At 52.0% G+C, this 19,510-nt stretch overlaps 2 protein-coding genes across 29 annotated transcripts in view; one reads left to right on the top strand and one right to left on the bottom strand.

Annotated features, from left to right (window-relative positions):
• The window catches only part of SIVA1 (SIVA1 apoptosis inducing factor), a 692,134-nt gene that overhangs the window by 407,241 nt on the left and 265,383 nt on the right, over positions 1-19,510 (bottom strand). The window lies entirely within an intron of this gene.
• The window catches only part of ATP5MJ (ATP synthase membrane subunit j), an 819,915-nt gene that overhangs the window by 375,720 nt on the left and 424,685 nt on the right, over positions 1-19,510 (top strand). Inside the window, exon 1 of one of the 28 annotated variants that reach the window (XM_050798459.1) lies at positions 6,884-6,887. The exons of the other annotated variants lie outside the window; for them this stretch is intronic. The gene's annotated coding sequence lies outside the window, so the exon portion shown is untranslated. Of the gene's footprint in view, positions 1-6,883; positions 6,888-19,510 lie in introns of those variants that run through there. 28 annotated transcript variants of the gene reach the window in all.

Below are 19,510 nucleotides of genomic sequence, written 5' to 3' on the forward strand. Positions count from 1 at the left end.
GGGCGGGTATGCGTTGAAGGTGGAGGGAAAGTTAGGGAAAGTCATGAGGCTCCTAGAATCCTCCTGTCTATGAAAAGGTACAACTCTTTTTGGGAGAAATCAGGCAGTCACCTCCAAACACACAGGTCCCAGCCGCATTGTGTGGGGGAGTTGGGTCTCAGACTGAGGACATGCCAGATAGTAAGAGAATCTGGTGTGGCATCACAGTTGAGTGAGGACCTCACAGTCCCCACCCTGGGAACGGTGACCCCTGCTGCGTCCAGAAACGTGGGCAGTGCCCACTTCGTTCCAGTTAGCTTCCTCCAAGTGCCCTCCAGGGCACCATGGAAGACCCCATGCAGTGACCCAAATCCCCCCTCTCAGCGGAGAGCATCCTAGGGCCACTCTGTCCCTACCGGCTCCCACTGACCCCACTCCCTCAGAGCCCATGCCACACGGTGGCTCAGTGTGGGGGCCTGAGGAGCCCTGGGCACCGGCCTAGTGGAAACCCTTCTTCCGCGGAAGGGGGAAGGGGTTGGATCAGTCCCAGAGAGATCAGGGCCACAGTCAGGACTGAAGCACAGCCCGGACATGCTGAGGGGTGACAACAGAAAGTAGGTGTGTCCATGTGGGGCGATGAGGGACCCTCTGCATGGGAGCTGGTTCCTCATGCGTCAGGCCTGACAGGGAGGAAAGAAAGGGACCCCAGGACAGACGGAGCCACAGGGCAGACACGCGGGTCAGTGGGAGGCTCCTGGCGTCCCCGGCCCCCGGTCCCACCTGGCGGTCTGTGAGGGGACCATGTAGCGCTCCCATACCACAGGCCCTGCTGCGTGCCTTGGTCAATGTTTGCTTTTGCAGCTGAATGTCTGTTTCCCGATTATCTGTCCACGGCAACCCCGGGGCTCTCAGGAGTCAGAGCCCCACACGGGGCAGCCAGAGGGAGAGCACAGGGAAGTTCCAGAACTCTGCTTGGGGCCAAGCGTCCTGATGCCAGGCCAGGCTGCTGAAGAGTCCATCCTGGCTGTGCCCCTTCCTAGTTCAGCAACCTAGGGTAATGAGATAACTGTTCTGTGCCTCAATTTCTCCAACTGTCAGTGGCAGTACTGATAGTCCCTCCCTGGGGAGATAGTGCAGGGGACAAAGGAATGTGATATTTAGGAGTCTGTTAGAGAACAGCCTACTCCCTCAAAACTGTTCCTTGGAGACAGTCACCATGAGACCTCAGAACTGACAGGCAGGGAGGGGCTGCGGCCCCAGCTGGGAGCCCAGGAAGGCTTCCTAGAGGAGGTGACACTGCACTGAACACAAGGGATGTTCAGGGATAGTCTATTTTCCCAACTATAATCCCCAAAGCCAGCGTCCCATGTTGTTCTGTCTGGACTTTAGGGAGGCCCTGGCACGCTGGGTCTGTGCCCAGCCCATTGTCCGCTCAGCCGTCATCAGTGTATTCTCCACCCGTGGAGTGTGCTGGACCCATGGCCACTGTGTGACACCTTGTCTGGGGCTGATTCTGTACAGAGCTTGAAGGAAGCTTCCAGGCTGGTTAATTACAGTCCTGCAAAGTGGAGGAAGGCCTCTCGCCACTGCAGGACAGTGGCCCTGGGCCGAAGGAGTCCCATGGCCTGTGTGGCATTTAGTGACTGGCACACGGGTATGTAGGGACACTTCCAGGACCGGTTCCTGCACCGCCCAGGCTTACCAGGGCTCTCACCTCCCGGGACTGCAGCTCTCTGCTGCGGCAACACTGTCCCTGCTCTAGTTTCCATCCAGCTCCAGAGCCGTGGCTCTGCAGGAGGCCTCTCCGGCGGCAGAGAGACATGGGTCTGGGGTCCAGGGTCCAAGCCCAAGCCCACCACTTCCCAGCCTCACATGGGCCTGGACTTTCACTGGCTTGCAAAGCTGGGTTTCTGATGCTATCCACAGGGCTGCCAAGGTAGACGTGACCCACATAAGCCTCCGAGCACTGGCCAGCGCATAGTAGGTCCTCAAAATATGTGGCTCAAAGAACATGCTCAGAAAGCTGGACCATGAGTGCCAGGCTGCATCCGCTGGGGCCCTGGCCCGTGCTGTAGGACAGCCCCGGCCCTTGCAATTCACACGTGGCTCTCCTAGCTCTCAGCTCCTATGGCCGCACTCTCACTCTTGGGCCCTGTCTTGGACGGTGAACGCCCTCCAGCCAGTGCTTGGGTCGGCCCTGTCGTTCATACCTGTGTTCCGTCCTCTGGTGTTTTCCCCGTGCTACCAAGGACCAGGGCCTGAGGTCCTGGGAGCAAGACAGACCGGGTGAGAGATGGTGACTGAAGCGCCCAGACCAGCATCTGCCTTGGTCCCCTGTGACTGCCGCATCGAATGTCTGCAGGCCGGGAGCTTACAGAAGACTTGTATTTTTTCAGGGCTTTGGAGGTCAGAGGTCTGAAGTCAAGCTGCTAGCAGGGGTGGCTGTCCACCAGGAGTGCAAACCCCACAGAGCCTCCAGTCACCCTGGAGGAGACTCACCCTCTGCTCCCTCTGGAGGCTCCAGCACAGGCTCCTTCCTGCCTCTCCCAGCTTCCAGTGGCCCTGGGCATCCTCGGCTTGTGGCCACATCCTTCCAATCTCTGCCTCCATCTTCTCAGGGGCCTCCTCCTCTGTGTCCAGTCTCCCTTGGCTCTCTCCTCGTGTAAGGACACATGCCAGCCATGGGATTTAGGGCCCACCCAGATGATCCAGGACGACCTCACCTCAAGATCCTTCACTCGAAGACCCTAGTTCCAGGTGAGACCACATGGGGGGCTCCAGGCATTATGCTACGGCCATATCCTTGAGGGGCACCATCCAACCCACCGCAGCATGTGAGCACCAGCCGTGCCTGGGGTGGCCTCCTTGATGCTCTCCAGGCCCAGCCTAAGCTGCACAGGGCTGCCTGCTGGCTTCCTGCGGTCCCACCATGGCCAGAGCCTTCCCTGCTGTGACCTGAGGGAGCCAGGCCTGCAGAAGATGCATCCAAGCGAGAATCGGGCCAGGCTTATGTTTCACGCCCTGGAATATCCAGGAGCCCACCCAGCACCAGGGGGCAGCTGGCCATCTTCTGTTTACCCTGGAGCTGCTGGACCCCGGTCTATGCTCACAGCCCACCCCTTGGTCCTGCTGGGGTGCTGGGTCTGGAATGCTTTCCTTGTGAGCGTCCCACCAGGAGGAGTTGCTGAGGCTTCAGTCGGCCCAGCCCAGGCAGCTGCTGCTAGAACTTTCGCCCAGCAGTGGCTGGTGATTCCTTCCTGAAGAGCTGGGAAAGGAGAAAGATGGACAAATGAGAAAGACAGAGGCCTTTCTCTGTCTCCTGGGGTCCGGAGGTGAGTGGCAACTGTCCGACACTGAGCCTGGGTCAGGTGAGGACACAGGAACCATCTGAGGTCTTTCCTCATCCGACTGGCTCTCCCAGGGCCCTGCAGATGGCAGAGGAGGCAGGACACTGCCCACGGTGAAGGGAGGCGCAGCCTGCCTCCCTGCCTGCCTCTCTGCCCACCTTCCTGCGAGGATGCCCCATGACTGACTCAGAAGCCCCGAGGCCATACCAGGCCTGGCTCCCCAAATGCCCCCCACAACCCAAAATGGAGGGGCCCCAAAAAACGGGGGGCATGGGACCTGGAGGGAGTGGCCTCTGCTGGATGGTGGGAGTGAGAAGGAGCTTCTCTCTTTGGCCAGGGAGGACGGTGGCCTGGCATCCTGGCAGGGGCACCAGGCAGTAAGGACAGTAAGGGCTGGATGTGGATGTCAGACCCACCTATCCCCGTGGGAGTGGGGTACGGCTGGGACTCCTCTCTCCTCCTTGGAGCAGAGTGCAGCTGGGGTAATTACCAATGCTTTCTCCACGTAATGACAAAATGCACTTTTAGCAAGAAGCTCTAAATCATTTCTGAGCAATTTCTTTTGTAAAAAAAGTGGAAATACAAGAAGACAGAACAGAAGAAAAAAGCCTTTTCTGGGCTGCCATTCCCAGGAGGGACGGGCTCAGAGGCTGCATCCAGGCTGCCTGTCCCCCAGCCTCTGGCCCAGTGCAGGGGAGACCAACCCCGGCCAACCCCAACTTCTGTCGGACAAAGTAACCACGGGGCAGCCACACTGGCCCTGGGGCTGAGAAAGGGGGACAGCCACTCACCACCCTTGGTCCTTGTTGCCCTCTCAACAGCCTGGGGTGCTGGGGACTGGCCTCTCCATCACTGCACGCAGCTGCAGGTCCCCTCTCCCCACCCAGGAGCTTGGTTTGTGGGACAGAGTCAGGGATGGGAGACCAGGGGGTGCAGACCTGGTGTGGGGGCTCTCCCAGGGGCCCAGCTTGGCTGGGAGAGGCCAGTCCCAACCAGAAGAGCGAGTCGGAGGCTGTGCAAGGTGACAGTGGGTAGGAGGACAGGGAAAGTGAGCTCCAAGCTGGAGTGCAGCCTGCGAATGCCGCACTGATCAGGCAGCTGCCATCGGAGACCACCTGTAGGAGCCTTAACCCGAGGGCGGGCCTCAGGGGTGAGGCCAACTTGGAGCCTGCTGTGCAGGGGAGCCACCGCTGGTGGACGCACCCCTATTCTGAGCAGCCACCTCAGCCCACGTGCTGTGACCAGGGGCTCCCTGGGGCAGCACAGAGCAGGATCTACTGAGACAGGATGCAAAGGCTCCGGTCCTGCCTGTCCCCAGCCCCCAGCCCCCAGCCTGCACAGCAGAGCCAGGCATACAGCCTGAGCAGCCACAACCTGTTGCCTCCCACTCTGTCCCCTTTTCCTGTTGCCAGCCGCTGTCCCAGACCTGTGTCTGCACAACCCCGCCACCCACCCCTCGTGCTCCGTGCGGTCACAGTAATCCAGAGTCACTTGAAACCTGGATAATATTTCAGCTCAGCTCCGCCACCATTATGGATTCATTTGACATTCAGTGTGCGGCAATAACAATGAATTTCCTGGATGCTGAATGTCACATCCTTCCTCGAGAGCCAGCACGCGTCATTACGATGCAAAGCAATGTCCCAGCAGCTCCCAAGAAGGCTCCTGGAAGGGCTGAGGGCTGGCGGCTGGCAGTGGCCTTGCTGGAGCCACCGCCCAGCGCCCCAGGCCATTCTGCCAAACATGGTGCAGGGTGCTTTCTCCAGACAAGGCCGGCCAGGGCCACCGGGCAGGACCACAGCCCCCGCAGAGCCCTCCAGACAAGGCCGGCCAGGGCCATGGGGCAGGGCCACAGCCCCCCACAGGGCCCACACCCAGCTGCCAAGTTCTCTAGTACTGCCAGGGGCCCCAGGGCCAACCCAGGGCCCCTCTAGCTCCAGGGACCTCCAGGACAGTTCCAGCAGGCCCTGCACCCACCACGGAGACCCCTGTCTCCCTTTCAGCCCCTAGAGCCCACCCTCCTCCCTGATAATTGAGAAACCAAATTGGGACTCCAGTCACTCCCTGCTTGAAGGACTCTGGTTTTCCTCTGTGAGACAGAAGTCAAGCCTTTCCCAGCACAACTTGCTCCTCAACCCCCACCTCGCTCCACAGCCCCTGCCTCCAGCCCCTCAACCGCACGTCTGTTCCTCCAGCACACCAGGCTCTGCTGCGCCTCTGCACACTTCCCTCTGCTGGGAAAACTCAACAACACAGTGAAGAATCTCATCTCACGAGGACATCCCGTGTGCCAAGCCTTCAGAGTCACAGCCTGCAGCCCCGATGACAGCTCCGTGAGATGTCTCATTTGACAGATGGACGGACTGAGGCTCCAGGAGAGGACGTGGGTGGATGAGGGGCCAGCACACCTGTCGGTGCGGAGCCTCTGCTCCTCCCTGAGGGCCTCCTTCCCACCTCTCAGGTCTCTGTACCACAAGGCCACCCAGCAGCCGACCCGGGGTCCTCCCGTCCCTTCCCTCCGTGCCCCTCACAACAGGGCTTTGCCAGCCTGTCATGTGTCTTTCTTCTTCACTGGGCTCTGAGTGCCTGAGGACACACGCTATTATTCAGAAGTGGGCGGGGCTGGCACTGGGAGCCCCTTCACTTATTCTCTGGGATGCTGGAATCTGGGGGAGGGACCACAACAGGAGGCAGTGGCCAGTCACCCCATTGGGGGCCCCAGCTCCAAGGGGCGAAGCTGCAAGACATCCACAGCTGGCTTGGGAGGTTCGTGCTGGGAGAAGGGGTCGTCACGATCCCCTCTCCTCACTCCCCTCCTGCCCCACTGTCTCCCTCACCTGCTGGGATCTGCTGGCCTCCTCCTCAGGCCTCCTGGCCTTCCCTAGGACCAGTGTTCCCCCACCTTCCCGTCCCCTGCCCCTGGCCACTCCCGTTCCTGCCTGACCACCCCAGCCCCTACCCCTGGACTGCCGTATACAATCCCTCTGGGCCAGAGCTGCCCAGGTTGGGAGAAACTGGCTGGGTCCCTCCAGGGCTGGAGGGCACCCAACCCTATTGTTCTCCTGGTGGGATGGAGACAGCAAAGAGAGGCCGAAGAAGCTAAGATCTAGCTTAGCAGGCAAAGGGCCGGGCTCCAGAGACCATGGTAGATTCAAGATGGAAGCAAATTTCTTGTTTCTTCTCCCTGGAGAAATGGACTCTGATCCACCTGCCCCATCGAGTCTGCACTGGCCTTAATTGGTGACTTGTTGACCAATGGAATGTGGCAGAAGTGACATCTGGGACTCCCAAAGCTGTGTGGTCAAGAGTCTTGTGGCTTTTACCCAACTCACTTGGAAATCTTCAGGGCAACATGTTTACCCCCTGGCCATGCTGTGAGAAGCCCTTGGCTCCCATGTAGAGAAGGAGGGACCACACGGCATCCAGGCACCAGGCATGTGGGAGAAGATGCCATCTGGAAAGTGGCCACAGTGGACACCATGTAGATCCGAGAAAAACCTCCCAGCTGAGCCCTTTCCAAACGTGAACCCACAAAATCAGGAGCAAAATAAAATGGGGGGGTGTTTTAAGCCACCACATTTTGGGGTAGTTTATTACACAGCAATAAGTCACCAGAATATAATTTGATACCCGGAAGGTGGGGGTGCTGCTATAACAAAATCTTTAGACACGGGTCATTGGCCCTGATCTCATACCATCCACAAAAATCAACTCAAAATGGATTGAAGACTTAGATGTAAGGCCTACAACCATTAAATGGGTAGAACACACAGGGGGAAGCTCCCGAACATTGACCTTGGCAACAGTTTTTTGGAGATGACACCAAAAGTTCAGGCAGCAAAACAATAACCAAGCGGGACTGCACCAAATGACAAAGTTCCGGTGCAGCAAAGGCAGCCCTCAGCACATGAGAAGGCCCTGAGGAACGGGAGGAAATTTTCAATACCATTCGCCCACTAAGGGACTCACATCCAAAATATACAAAGAACTCAAATGATCCAATAACAAGAAAACAAATCATCCAATTTTTAAATGGGCAAAGGGTCTGAATAGACATTTCTCAAAGGAAGACATACAAATGGCCAACAGGTACATGAGAAAGGCTCAGCATCACTAATCATCAGGGAAATATATTATGTTGGTGCAAAAGTAATTGCGGATTTTGCAATGGAAAGTAATGGGAAAACTGTAATTACTTTTGCACCAACCTAACACATTTAAAACCACAGTGAGATATCACCTCACACCTGTTAGAATGGCTATTGTCAAAAAGACAAAAAATAGAAGTGTTGAGGATGTGGAGAAAAGGAAACCTTGCATGCTGCTGGTGGGAATAAGTACAGCCATCGTGGCAAACAGTATGGAGGTTCCTCAAAAAGCTAAAACTACAACTACTGTATGACCCAGTAATCTCACAGCTGGGTATGTAGCCAAAGGAAATGATATCAGCATATCGAAGGGATAGCTGCACTCCCTTGCTTATTGCAACACCATTCACAACAGCCAAGAAATGGAGTCAACCTAAGTGTCCATCGATGGATGAATGGGTAAAGAAAATGTGGTCCATATACACAGTGGAGTACTATTCACCCATAAAAAAGGAAAAGATACTGCCACTTGCAACAACATAGATGAACCCAGAAGACATTATACCAAGTGAAATGATCCAGACGCAGAAAGAAAAATACTGCATGTATTTATTTGTAGAATCTTAAAAAGGTGAATACATAGAATCAGAAAGAGGCACTGTGGTTACCAGGGGCAAGGGTGGGTATGGGGGGATGTTGATCAAAGGGCATAAAATTGCAGTTATGTGGGATGAATAAGTCTAGAGTTCTAATGTACAGCATGAGGACTGTAGTCAATACTATACTATATGCTGGAAATTTGCTGAGAATAGATTTCAGGTGCCCTCACTTAAAAAAGGTAACTATGTGGAGTGATGAATCTGTTAATTGGCTTGACTATAGTAATCATTTCACTATGTGTATGTTCAAAATGCCATGTTTTATATCTTAAATATATACAATGAAGCATAGTAATTATTTCACTATGTGTATGTTCAAATGTATATCTTTAATGTTGTATACCTTAAATATATACAATTTTATTTAAAAAATGATAATAAGGCAAAGTTCACCATGGGTTATTAGTTTGAGGACCAGATGATGGGAGGAGGAATGGGGAATTGTTGGTGAGGGCTCTAAGAGTGAGGGCGGCGAGGACGTTACTGGCGGCTGGAGGAAAGCCCCCCGTTACGTGGTGACAGTGATGGCAAGTTTGACATACGAAAGAGAAAGAGCAGCTCACCCACCGGTGGATCTGACAGGGGACCCTTCCAGACAGCCGGCTTTGCCTGTGATAAAATACAAAGACAGAGGGGTGCAGCTTAAGGAACAGTTAAATTCTTAGCAGAATTTAGAGTGAACATAAAAGACCCAGGACTTGCTCATTTCAAAAACAAAACTGTGTCACCCTCAAGCTCTCCCAACAAAGACTCTCAATACAAACAATGATCTCGGGGCAGAAACGTGTGGCTGCAAGCCAGCACAACTGGAAGCGCTCTTGTCCAGACCTCAGAGAGAAGGAAGGGGGTGGCTCACTGCCCTCTCTGCTAAACAAAAGAGCCTTTACACATCTTCAGGGGGTGCCCCACCGATGCTCCCAGCCAGTCAATGAGGCTTCCAGGCATGTTTGGGTGCTGTCCCGTAGCTGGCTGCCCAGGGTGAAGACAGGCCAGCCTCAACAGGCAATGCCAGGTCGGCTTTGATCTAATCCAGCTGATTCTTAGTTGGTCTGGAAGAACCTCTCAAAGCTTTTAACAAAATTGTACCAGTGGTGTTCTCTACCTTCCTAAGGTAGGAGGAGGGCCGAGCTGGGGACCCAGCTGTGAACAGGGACAGCTCATATGGAAGAGAAAGGGTGACTCAGACGATGATGCCAGGAGCCCAGAAGGCACAATCTTCTTCCACCCAGGGGCCCTAGGACAGTTGACATCTGGGTGGATCTTTGCCGTCACATCCCTTTCTGCATCACATCGGGGAGCAGGAGCTGGCAACGTGCCGGGGTGGATTTCAGGATCGCCATGGAATGACTGCGATGCACTCCTGCTTTCTGCTCTGTTGAATGGGTGTTCGTTCTGGTGGTCCCTGGAGTCTTACCACCAGAATCTAGGTGGGTGGGGGGCCCCATGACTAGTCTCTGTGTTGCAGTTGTTCAGATCAGAACAACTGTGCTGGAGGACCCAGGACCCCATGTGCACTGGAGTTCATTAGCTGAGGGGGTCCTGGACCTCCAGCCAAAGCCAAACAGATAAGACAAGGAGCGGTCTCCAGTGGGGCTGAGTGCATGTTGCGAGGGCCTTCAGTGAGATTCAGTGTGTGTTACATTTGAAAGGAATATCAGCAATTGTAGCCACAGGGCAGACTGTGGTAGATTAAAGATGGATAGAAACTCTTTGTTCTCATTGAGAAATGAAGTCGAATCTGCTGCTACCTTGGATCTGCGCTGGCCTTAGTGATTTGCTTGACCTACAGAATGCAGCAGGCATGACATGCTGGGACCTCTAGACTAAGTCCTGTGAAGTCTGGCAGCTTCTGCCTCACTCACTGGAATGCTTGCTCCAGAAGACCAGCAGTCATGTAAGAAGTTCAGCCAACCTGAGATGTCTGAGATGTACCTGTTGTAAGAAGCCCAAGCCATGCAGAGAGGCCCTGGAGGATGGGACACTGTGTGGAGGAGAGAGAGAAACAGAGGCACTGGGGTTCCAAACAGGAGTGAAGAAGGCATTTTGGAAGGGGAGCTTCCAGCCTCAGTCGCCCCAGCTGACATCAACTGAATTAGAGATGAACTGCTCAGCCAAGCCCTTTCCACACTCTTGGCCCATCAAAATAAAATAGCTGTTTTAAGCCACTAAGTTTTGGAGTCATTTGTTCACACCGATAGATCACAGAGTAGGGACTGTTAGCAGAGAAAGCAGGACCGAGGGGCCCTAGAACAGTTGACATCTGGGTAGACCACTGCAGTCACACATCTTTCTGCATCATATCCCTATGCAGTCCCTTCCCATACAGAATCTGAGATTGGCCACATGACTTGGCTTAGCCAATGAGACAATAGCAAATGTGGCCTAGGCATGATGGGGCCTGACTTCTTCCTGCTCTTGGACCCCTGTGACCACATGTGGAGGAGACAGGACCAGTCTGCTGGATGATGAGGGACACATTGCCCAGAAGCCCCATCACCTCAGCCAACAGTCTGCTGGATACCAGGCATGTGAGTGAAGCCACCCTGGACTTTCTGGCTCCCAGCTGACCTGCTAGCTGACCGTAGGTGCATGAGTGAGCCCAGCTGAGGTCAGTTGACCAGATCAGAGGAGAATCACCCACAGAACCGTGAGCAACATGAATGGTTGCTGTAAGCTGCTAGATTGTGGGTGATGTCTTGCACAGCAAAGGCAAACTGATGGTACATTTTGTGGTATATGAATTATATATTAACAATTTTTTTAAAAGTGAATAAAGACAGTGTCTCTCTGCCAAGGACTTACATTCTTGTCACTAGGTTTTCAAGTCAAGGTAGGCAGAGCCAGAGGCTGTGTGCTACCCACAACCTCCCTTTAGGGAAGAGAATCCCCAGGACTCAGTTGGTGGCAGTTGTGCTGAAGAGGGGAGAGGAATATAAACAGTAGTAGATTAGATGAAGTCAAAGAGAGACTTACTAAATTAGACAGGAGAACTAAAGAAATTACACATGATACATCTTAGAGAGAAAAGAGTTAGAAAACACAAAAGAGATATTAAGAGACACAGAGAATAGTTTGGGACGTTTTAATTGACCTAACTTCAAATTCACCGGTGCTTACTTTGGATGTGTCAATTCTCTGATGAGCCATTTATCATTTCTGTCATAATGTTTGTTTGTTTGTTAAAATTTCTAGTACATCTTTTTGATTCTTACTGAGAGTTTCCATCTCTCTACTTAGGTTAATCATCTGTGTCTGCTTGTTGTCTTTTTCCATTAGAGCCCTTTGCATATTAATTACAGTTATATCTATCTTCCCTGTCTAATGATTGAATCATCTGTGTTACATCTGAGTACATTTCTAATGGTTACATTGTCTCTTCAGAGTGTGATTTTTTCTTACTTTTTAGCACGCTTTGTAATTTCTTGCTGAAAACCTGACATATTGTATTGGGTGGTAAGAACTGAGAGAAATAAGCCTTTAGTGTAAAGTTTTTTTGTTTTGTTTTGTTTTGTTTTTTTGAGACGGAGTTTCACTTTTATTGCCCAGGCTGGAGTGCAATGGTGGGATCTTGGCTCACTGCAACCTCTGCCTCCCGGGTTCAAGTGATTCTCCTGCCTCAGCCTCCTGAGTAGCTGGGATTACAGGCACGTACCACCACCTGGCTAATTTTGTATTTTTAGTAGAGATGGGGGTTCTCCATGTTGGTCAGGCTGGTCTCAAACTCCCAACTTCAGGTAATCCTCCTGCCTTGGCCTCCCAAAGTGCTGGGATTACAGGTGTGAACCACTGCACCTGGCCTAGTGTGAAGTTTTATGTTAACCTTGCTAGGAGTTGGTCCATGTTTAATGTTTGCTGTAGCTATGGGTGCCAGAAGCATCAGATTCCTCTAGCATCCTTGTTTGTGTCCCCCACTTTTGACTTTGGGCTCCCCTAAGTACTCCTCCTTAGAGAGAGTCTGTGTCTGTCCCAGAATCCACTGCTATTATATGGGAGCCCTGTTGGGGTCGTAGTACATGTGGGGGAGGAGGTTCTTTATAATCTTCCAATTACATGTCAGTCTTTTAGTGGGCCTGTGACCCTAGGCTGTTACCTTCACATGTTTCTGCATGGGTATAGCTTCCCATCCCTGCAATTCCTTTCCTGGTTGCAATATTCCCAATCTATTCTTTTGAAACTCTCTGGCCCTTGTTTACTATGTTTTTTGGTTTTATGCTAAGGTGAGGCAGAAACACTGGAGGGGGCAGGAGTGGGAGAAAACCCCTCCCCCACCTGCAATAAGGTTTCCTGGAGAACAGGCCTTTGTTATGATGAAGGCACTGGGTATATTTCACGTGATTGCCTTCGCTACCCACTGTCAGAGACACGGGGATCATTTTCAGACTTTCAACATGAAAGACTTGTTGGGTTTCTGGGAGTGAAGCCCACGAAAATGGGCTCCCCATAAAGAGTGTGGCCCCGAACCCAGGAGTTGGAGGTTGCAGTAAGCCAAGATGGCGCCACTGCACTCCAGCCTGGGTGACAAGAGCTCCCTGTCAAGGTCCTCCACACTCAGCCCCCAGCAATTCATCAAGGCTGCCAGTCAGGTTGCGGGTTTCTGGCTCCAGCGGATTCTGCTCCAGGTGAGCAGATCTCAGACTTACTCTTCCATATTCATGTGTCTCCCGGGATTTGAGGGTGGCAGTTTGCTTTGCAGCCCCCATTCTCTAATGGGTTTGAGAAAAGTCACTGATTTTCACTTTTTCCGCCTTTTTCTTATTGTTAAGGACAGGAGTGACTTCCAAGGTATTTACATGTTGGAGCTGAAACTGGAAGTTCTGTTGATTTATTTATTTTTATTATTTGTCTGGAGGTTATCACCTTTATCTATGGCAGGATCAGTCCAATTCAAGCTTTGATGGACACACAGCAGTGGAACTTGACTGAAAACTTTTTTAAATGGCAGCTTTTTTCACTTCAAAAATAAAATTTAGAGTTTACCTCCTCCACTCCCCACCTAAGAGGAGCGAAGCGTGGCCCAGATGACTCACACTGGAGCCTGTCCTCAGCAACGTGGTCCGGTGGGTGTGTTCCTGCCCTGGAGGGGAGATCCGAGGCCAGGGCGGTGCACAGTGCCTTGAGGGTGGATGGCGCAGGTGTGCTGCCTTCACTGCTGGTCTCTCTCGTTCCCCACCTCCAACATTCTTGCAATGCCCTCCGGTGAAGTCAGATCCAATGTCTTCCATGCCTCCCACAGTGCCCCCTGTTTTGTGAACTTGTTTTTTCAGTTTGGAGCCTGCGAGCCCCACACTTTGCCTCCATCTGGCACAGAGTGAGCTTCAGAGTTGGGTAAACTGGCTTCGGATCTGATCCTCCCACAAATTAGGGTGGGGGAGTGGGGGTGTCAAGAGTGACTGGAGGGAAGGAGGCAGCCTTGGATCCTGGATGGGCAGCCCTAGCAGGGACACATGCAGTGGGGGTAGGGGACCCTCCAGGGTCTGCCATTGCACTTCAAAAGAGGAGAGGGGCACCAGGCTCACGAAACCACAGACGGCCACCCAGTTCAGTGACCGCTGGCCTGCTCACCTTCCTTCTCTTGTCTCCAGGGCCCTCCCTCCTTTCTCTTTGTGTCCTACTCTTTTATCTAGAGCTTGCCCTCTTGGTCACAAGGATCCACCGGAGCCTCTTCTAGCGGGGAGGCAATGCTTCTCTGCACTGGTGCTCATTCCACGGGGTCCCATGGGCACTCCTCACCCCCCCGGCCCTAAGCTCCATGCACACTGGACCTTGCCCTTGGGTGCCCTCTTTGGAAAGGGCCCTGGCTGGCACCATCCCTCCATGTGGGCAGGTCACAGATATCTTTTTGTTGCCTTCATGTCTGGGTCATGCTTCTCCTTAGAAGCTCAGAGCTGGGATTCAACCTTGTGCTGGCTTCAGGCAGGTGTAGCTTGGACTTCCCCCAGCAGATGCTTGCACTGCTGGTGGCGCTGTGAGCTGGTGGCCCGTGAGCAGTACGTAACCTCTAGGATGCAATTTGCAACACATGGCGAGAGAAATAGCAAGGGCTTCTCTATCAGGTAATTGCAATTCATGAAAACTTATCCTGAGAAAATTGTTCCCCCGATTGGAAAAATTTTGCCACTAAGGCGCCCCTCTCCACGGTGTCTGGAGGAGTGATGTGTTGGTGACAGCCTGAGTGTGCAATGTGCAGAAGAGTCTGGGAAGCTACCCATCATGCAGTCAATAGCACTTGGGCCGCACTAGTGAAAAATCAGATCTAATGGAAATGTGAGCAATTGGTATCCAAAAGGAGGGAAGCCAGCAGGACACAGAAGCCATTTGTCCTGCAAGTGCAGCAATGATAAATGTGCTGTGTGGACATTGCCTCGAAGGGGATGTACAACCAATTCATTCGTTTGTTTACTCAACAAATATTTATTGAGCACCTCCTACATGCTAGACACTATTCTTTATGCTAAAGATTTGGCAGGAAAAGAAATGCAGACAAATCTTTCTGTTTGCATGGAGCTTGCATCGTAGGGGAGAGAGCAGAAAGCTTACTCACAAATGAATAGATCATGCTGGATGATGATCAGTGCTACAAAGGAAGGACAAGGAAGATTTTCCTGGGTAGGGCGAGAGGCAGAGAGAGATGGAGGCACAGAGGTATGGTGGGGAAGAGAGATCTTCCCAAGAAGGTGGCATCCAAGTTGACTCCAACTAATGAGGAAGAGTTCAGGCTGGTGTTCTCACCATCGTTGTTTGAGGTCCCAGGCTGATGCCTCCCCCAGGAGTGTGCTCACCTCAGGGTCCCAGACTGAGGCTTCTGTCTGGGCACCTGCCCAAGCACCTTGTGTCTGCACATCTGGTGCCAGCTGCTTCTGCAGCCAGAACTGAGACTCTGTGCATGTGGGGCATCTGCACGAGAACCCAATTCAGGCTTGTAGAAGTGACTTCAGAGTCACTCCAGTCTAGGTGGACAGGGAGGGATCCTGCAGGAACCTGGAGTAGGAGGAGGCTGGAAAAGTCTGCAGAGGTTGGGGGTGGGAGACTGGAGCTTGGCAGGTGCAATACAGGTCTGTGGGCAGGAGCTAGAAGGTGCCAGATGTGTGCAGGAGAGAGGAAAAAGGCCTGACCTCAGCCCAGGGTCCTCCAGGGACTCACAGAGATTGCAGCCTGACCGAGGAGGCCGCTGGGAAGTGGAGGTGAGGATGACCTTGCCCTGATGTGCCACCTGGAGTCGATGGAGGTGTGGGCAGGCACAGCTGAGCACCGCCCTGCAGGACAGTTACTCAGAGGACTATTGGGCTGGCGCCTGCCTCCCCAGGGATGTGAGCCTGGAGCTCCCCAAGTGTCTTCAGCCTCCGTTGTAGCATCTGGCACTGAGCACGTGATCCAGAAGTATGTGTGGAATATGTGCCTGCTCCCAGGCTGGTCACAGGATCCCCTTGTCTGCATGGCCCTGGGTCCAGGGCATTGGGCTGGGGGTCTCCAGGAGAAAGGGTATGGCAGAGATGGGAGAAAGCAGAATATCTCACGGGGAAGCAGACTGCATGCATTTGCTGGGCTTCTTCCCTCCCCTCACACCCCCAATGCCCCCCTCAGCCATCCAACACACTGTGTCTGAGAGGCAGAAAGGCTGAGCTGCAGAACCAGGTCACACCACAGGTAGGGAACCCAGGCTCAGAGAGGCCAGGCCATCACCCGAGGTCACACAGAAAGCCCACAGTGGCAGCCCCTTCTCATCTCTCCTTCAACTCCCTGCGGCTCTTCCGGGCTCTGCTGATTTCTCTGGAAAGTGGGTGTCAGGATGGTGTGGGGGCCAGAACCAGAGGATTCTGGAAGGTGCTAAGCCCTCTGTTCTCTCCCTGCATCAGAGCTCCGCCCTCAGTGCAAACAACCCAGACCCACAAGGACAGGAGGTGTGGGTGCCGGGAGTCCTGGCAGGTTGACTGGCAATTCGGGCAGTGAGTCCTTGGAGGGACAGAGGGCCTCCAGCTGGAGGGTTGGCCTTGCTGGTCTGGGTGCTAATGACCACTGCGGCCCTCCCGCGCCAGGGACCCTGGCCTCCCCAGCTTCCACTCACCTCTTCTGTGCCCTGCAGACAGGAGCACCAGGGGCTGCAGTGGCCCATTGGTGAGTCAATGGACCTTGCCTGGGCCACTCACCCCAACTCCCCACCTCGTTAGGCAGTCAGTGAGCAGCCAGCCTGTTGGCCCAGCAAACTGACACAAACAGCCTTATTACCTGACTAATTAGAGCCCAGAGGCCCAGCCAGCGCCCCCCGCCCACCTCCTCTGCAATCAATCCCAGTGAGTAACTGCTTGAACAAGTGCTTTGGAGGCGAATCTATGGTGTCCACCGGAGCCATTTCCCAGGTGTATTTCAAACCGGCCGCCATCCTTCCTCCAGGAGGCCTCACGCCTGCCCTGCCCCTCCTCCCTGGGCCAAGCAAAAAGGTCCAAGCCCAGGACCCCATGGGTTTCTTCAGATAGATTCAGCACAGACTGGATGGACAGCGCCAGGCCAGGAGATCAACTCAGCCTGGGCTCGGATCTGTGACATGGGGGTCACCACGCAGGGCTTCCTTACAGGGCTGGGCAGGTAGGAGCACGCATTTCAGGCACCTGGCACTCAGCACACTGTCAAAGGGGCAGGTGAGGGGACAGCCTACTTAGTGGTCTGAGGAGTTAGAGCATGGAGCTCGAGGAGGCGGGATTGCACGCACCCACACGGAGCTCAGCTTTCTCATCAGGGATGTGAACACAATACCTGCTCCCCTCAGCCTCTGCAGCAGCAAGACACAGGAACATCGTCCCGAGCCATCTGGGCCCCTGGGGACCCGGACGGGCCTTTGTAAACTTGACTTTCCCTGACCTGAATTTCAGATCCCCTCGGCTCTGACAGTGTCCAATAAATAACTCCACCCAGCATGACTGATGGCAAACCCCAGAACGGCTTTAATTTTGCAGGGTGATAAATTAAATGCAATGTCTGCCTCGTGTGCGCGATTAAACTCTTTTTATAGCGTTTTCATGTTGCTTTATGACTGGACCACTGCACCTCTTAGAATTATTGGCAGAGTCCTCTGCAGTCAGGCAGCTTGTCCAGGCCAGTGCAGGTCACATGGGTGGTGAGCCGCACCCCACCACCCACCCCAGTCCCCGGCCACAGCAGGCCAGGCAGCTGGGTCCAGGGCGCTGAACGGGGCCCCGCATGCTCCTCCAGCCTGCAGGTGGCGCTGCAGGTGATCTCCATGAGCGCGGAGGGCGATTCACCGGCCCGGACCTCAGTTCTCCATTTCGGCATTCCATGTTGTACTTTGCCTCTGACCTTTATTCTCCTCTTCCTTTCTGACCTTTATGTGAATTAGACATTTTTTATTCCTGATTTTTCCTTCTGTACCGGGTTGGAGGTTATGTGTACTATTCACATTGTCTCAGTAGTTGGCTGTGGTCTGAATGCTTGCATCCCCCCAGTATTCATATGTTGAAGCCTAAACTCCAATGCAATAGTATCAAGAGGTGATGAGGCCTTTGGGAGGTGATTAGTGCCCTTGCAAAAGGGGCTGGAGGGAGCTTGTTTCCAGCTTCTGCGTTATGAGAACACAGGGAGAAGTCATCATCTGTGAGAAATGGGCGCACCAGTCACCAAATCTGCTGACACCTCCATCTTGGACTTCCCAGGCCCTAGAACTGTGAGCAATAAATATTTGTTGTTTATAAATTGCCTGGTCTGAGGTATTTTGATATAGTAGCCTGCATGCACTAAGGCAGTTGTTACTCATAATTTTAATAGGCTTTTTTACAAAGTCAAAAGTTAACCAAAGGGCCAGACCAGTTTCAGTAAAGCAAAGAAATAAATGCATGAGGAAAGAAAAGAGAAAACGTGATCATGTTCTGAAGATAATATGATTGTTTAAGTAGAAGGGGAAAAAAACTAATACTAATCAGAATGAAGATAGTTTAGCAAGTTTGCTGGGCACCAAATCAATACCCCAATCCAACTGCATTTCAATACAATCACAATCTATACAAACCGATGTCTATACCAACCATGGTCATAAAATATAAAATTTAAAATGTCGTTTACACTAGCAATTAAAAATATTAAATATGTAAGAAAAAAACAACAGGTGTGCAAACACATTATGGAAAAATAATAAAAGCTTTATTTAAAGACATTAAAGAAGATGTAAGTAAAAGGAGAGATGTATCATATATTTCATAAACATACTATGTACTTCATCACCATATCAATTTTCCCCACATTGATCTAAAGATTTAACACACTTAAAAAAAAATCACAAGAGATTTTTTCATGTAAGAGCAAAGGACTAAGATTAGCCAAGATGCTCTTGAAGAAGAAAGCAAACTGGGACCTCTGCAACATAGCAGGACTTAGCACAGAGCTGCAGTCATTAAACTGTGTGGTATGGGTGCACATATGGACAAAAAGACCAACAGAAGATTACTGAGAACACAGAAAAATATATACTGATGGAAACTTGAAGTATAACTTGACAGAATAAACAGTACAGATCAGTGTAGAAAGGATGTTTTTGGATAAGGTGCTGGGAAACTTGCTATCCATACATATCCATCTAAGTAGAGAAAATGAATCCCTACCTCACATCACACTCAGAAATAAATCCCAGGTGATCAAAGACTTAAACATGAAAGGCATAACTAAAAAGACTGTTGAAGAGGAAGGGGTTTCTCAAACAAGACACAAAAAGAGCAAAGCATGAAGGGAAAGCTGTAATGAAAGGTAATTTTATTGAAATTAAGAAATTCAATTCAGCAAAATAAACCATTTAAAAAGTGAAAAGAAGGCTGGGGACTGTGGCTCACACCTATAATCCCAACACTTTGGGAGGCTGAGGTGGGAGGACAGCTTGAACCTGGGGTTCAAGACCAGTCTGGGCAACATAGCAAGACCCCTTCTCTACAAAAAGCAGTAACAACAACAAAAGATGAAAAGACAAGTCACAGGCTATGAGAAAGTATCTGTAACACATCTAACTGACCAACAGCATACAAAAAATATAAAGAGATTTTACAAATCGATAAGAGAAGGCAAAAATCCCCATGGGAAAAAACAGGCAAAAATTTGAACTAGCATTTCACAGAAGAGGAAATACGCAGATTCATAAACATTTGGAAGTAAGTTCAACCTCTTCAGTAATCAAAGAAATGCCTTTGTTTGTTTGTTTGTTTTTGTTTTTGTTGAGATGGGGTCTATCTCTCTCACCCAGGCTGGAGTGCAGGGGCACAATCATAGCTCACCACAGCCTCAATCTCCCAGGCTCAAGCAATCCTCCTGCCCCAGCCTCCCAAGAAAATGGGATTACAGACATGCACCGCCACTTACTGCTACTTTTCAAAAATTTTTGTAGAGACAAGGTCTCACTATGTTGCCCAGGCTGGTCTTGAACTCTTGAACTCAAGTGATCCTCCTG

Source organism: Macaca thibetana, chromosome 7 (assembly GCF_024542745.1).
Source record: "Macaca thibetana thibetana isolate TM-01 chromosome 7, ASM2454274v1, whole genome shotgun sequence".
Lineage (NCBI taxonomy): Eukaryota > Metazoa > Chordata > Mammalia > Primates > Cercopithecidae > Macaca > Macaca thibetana.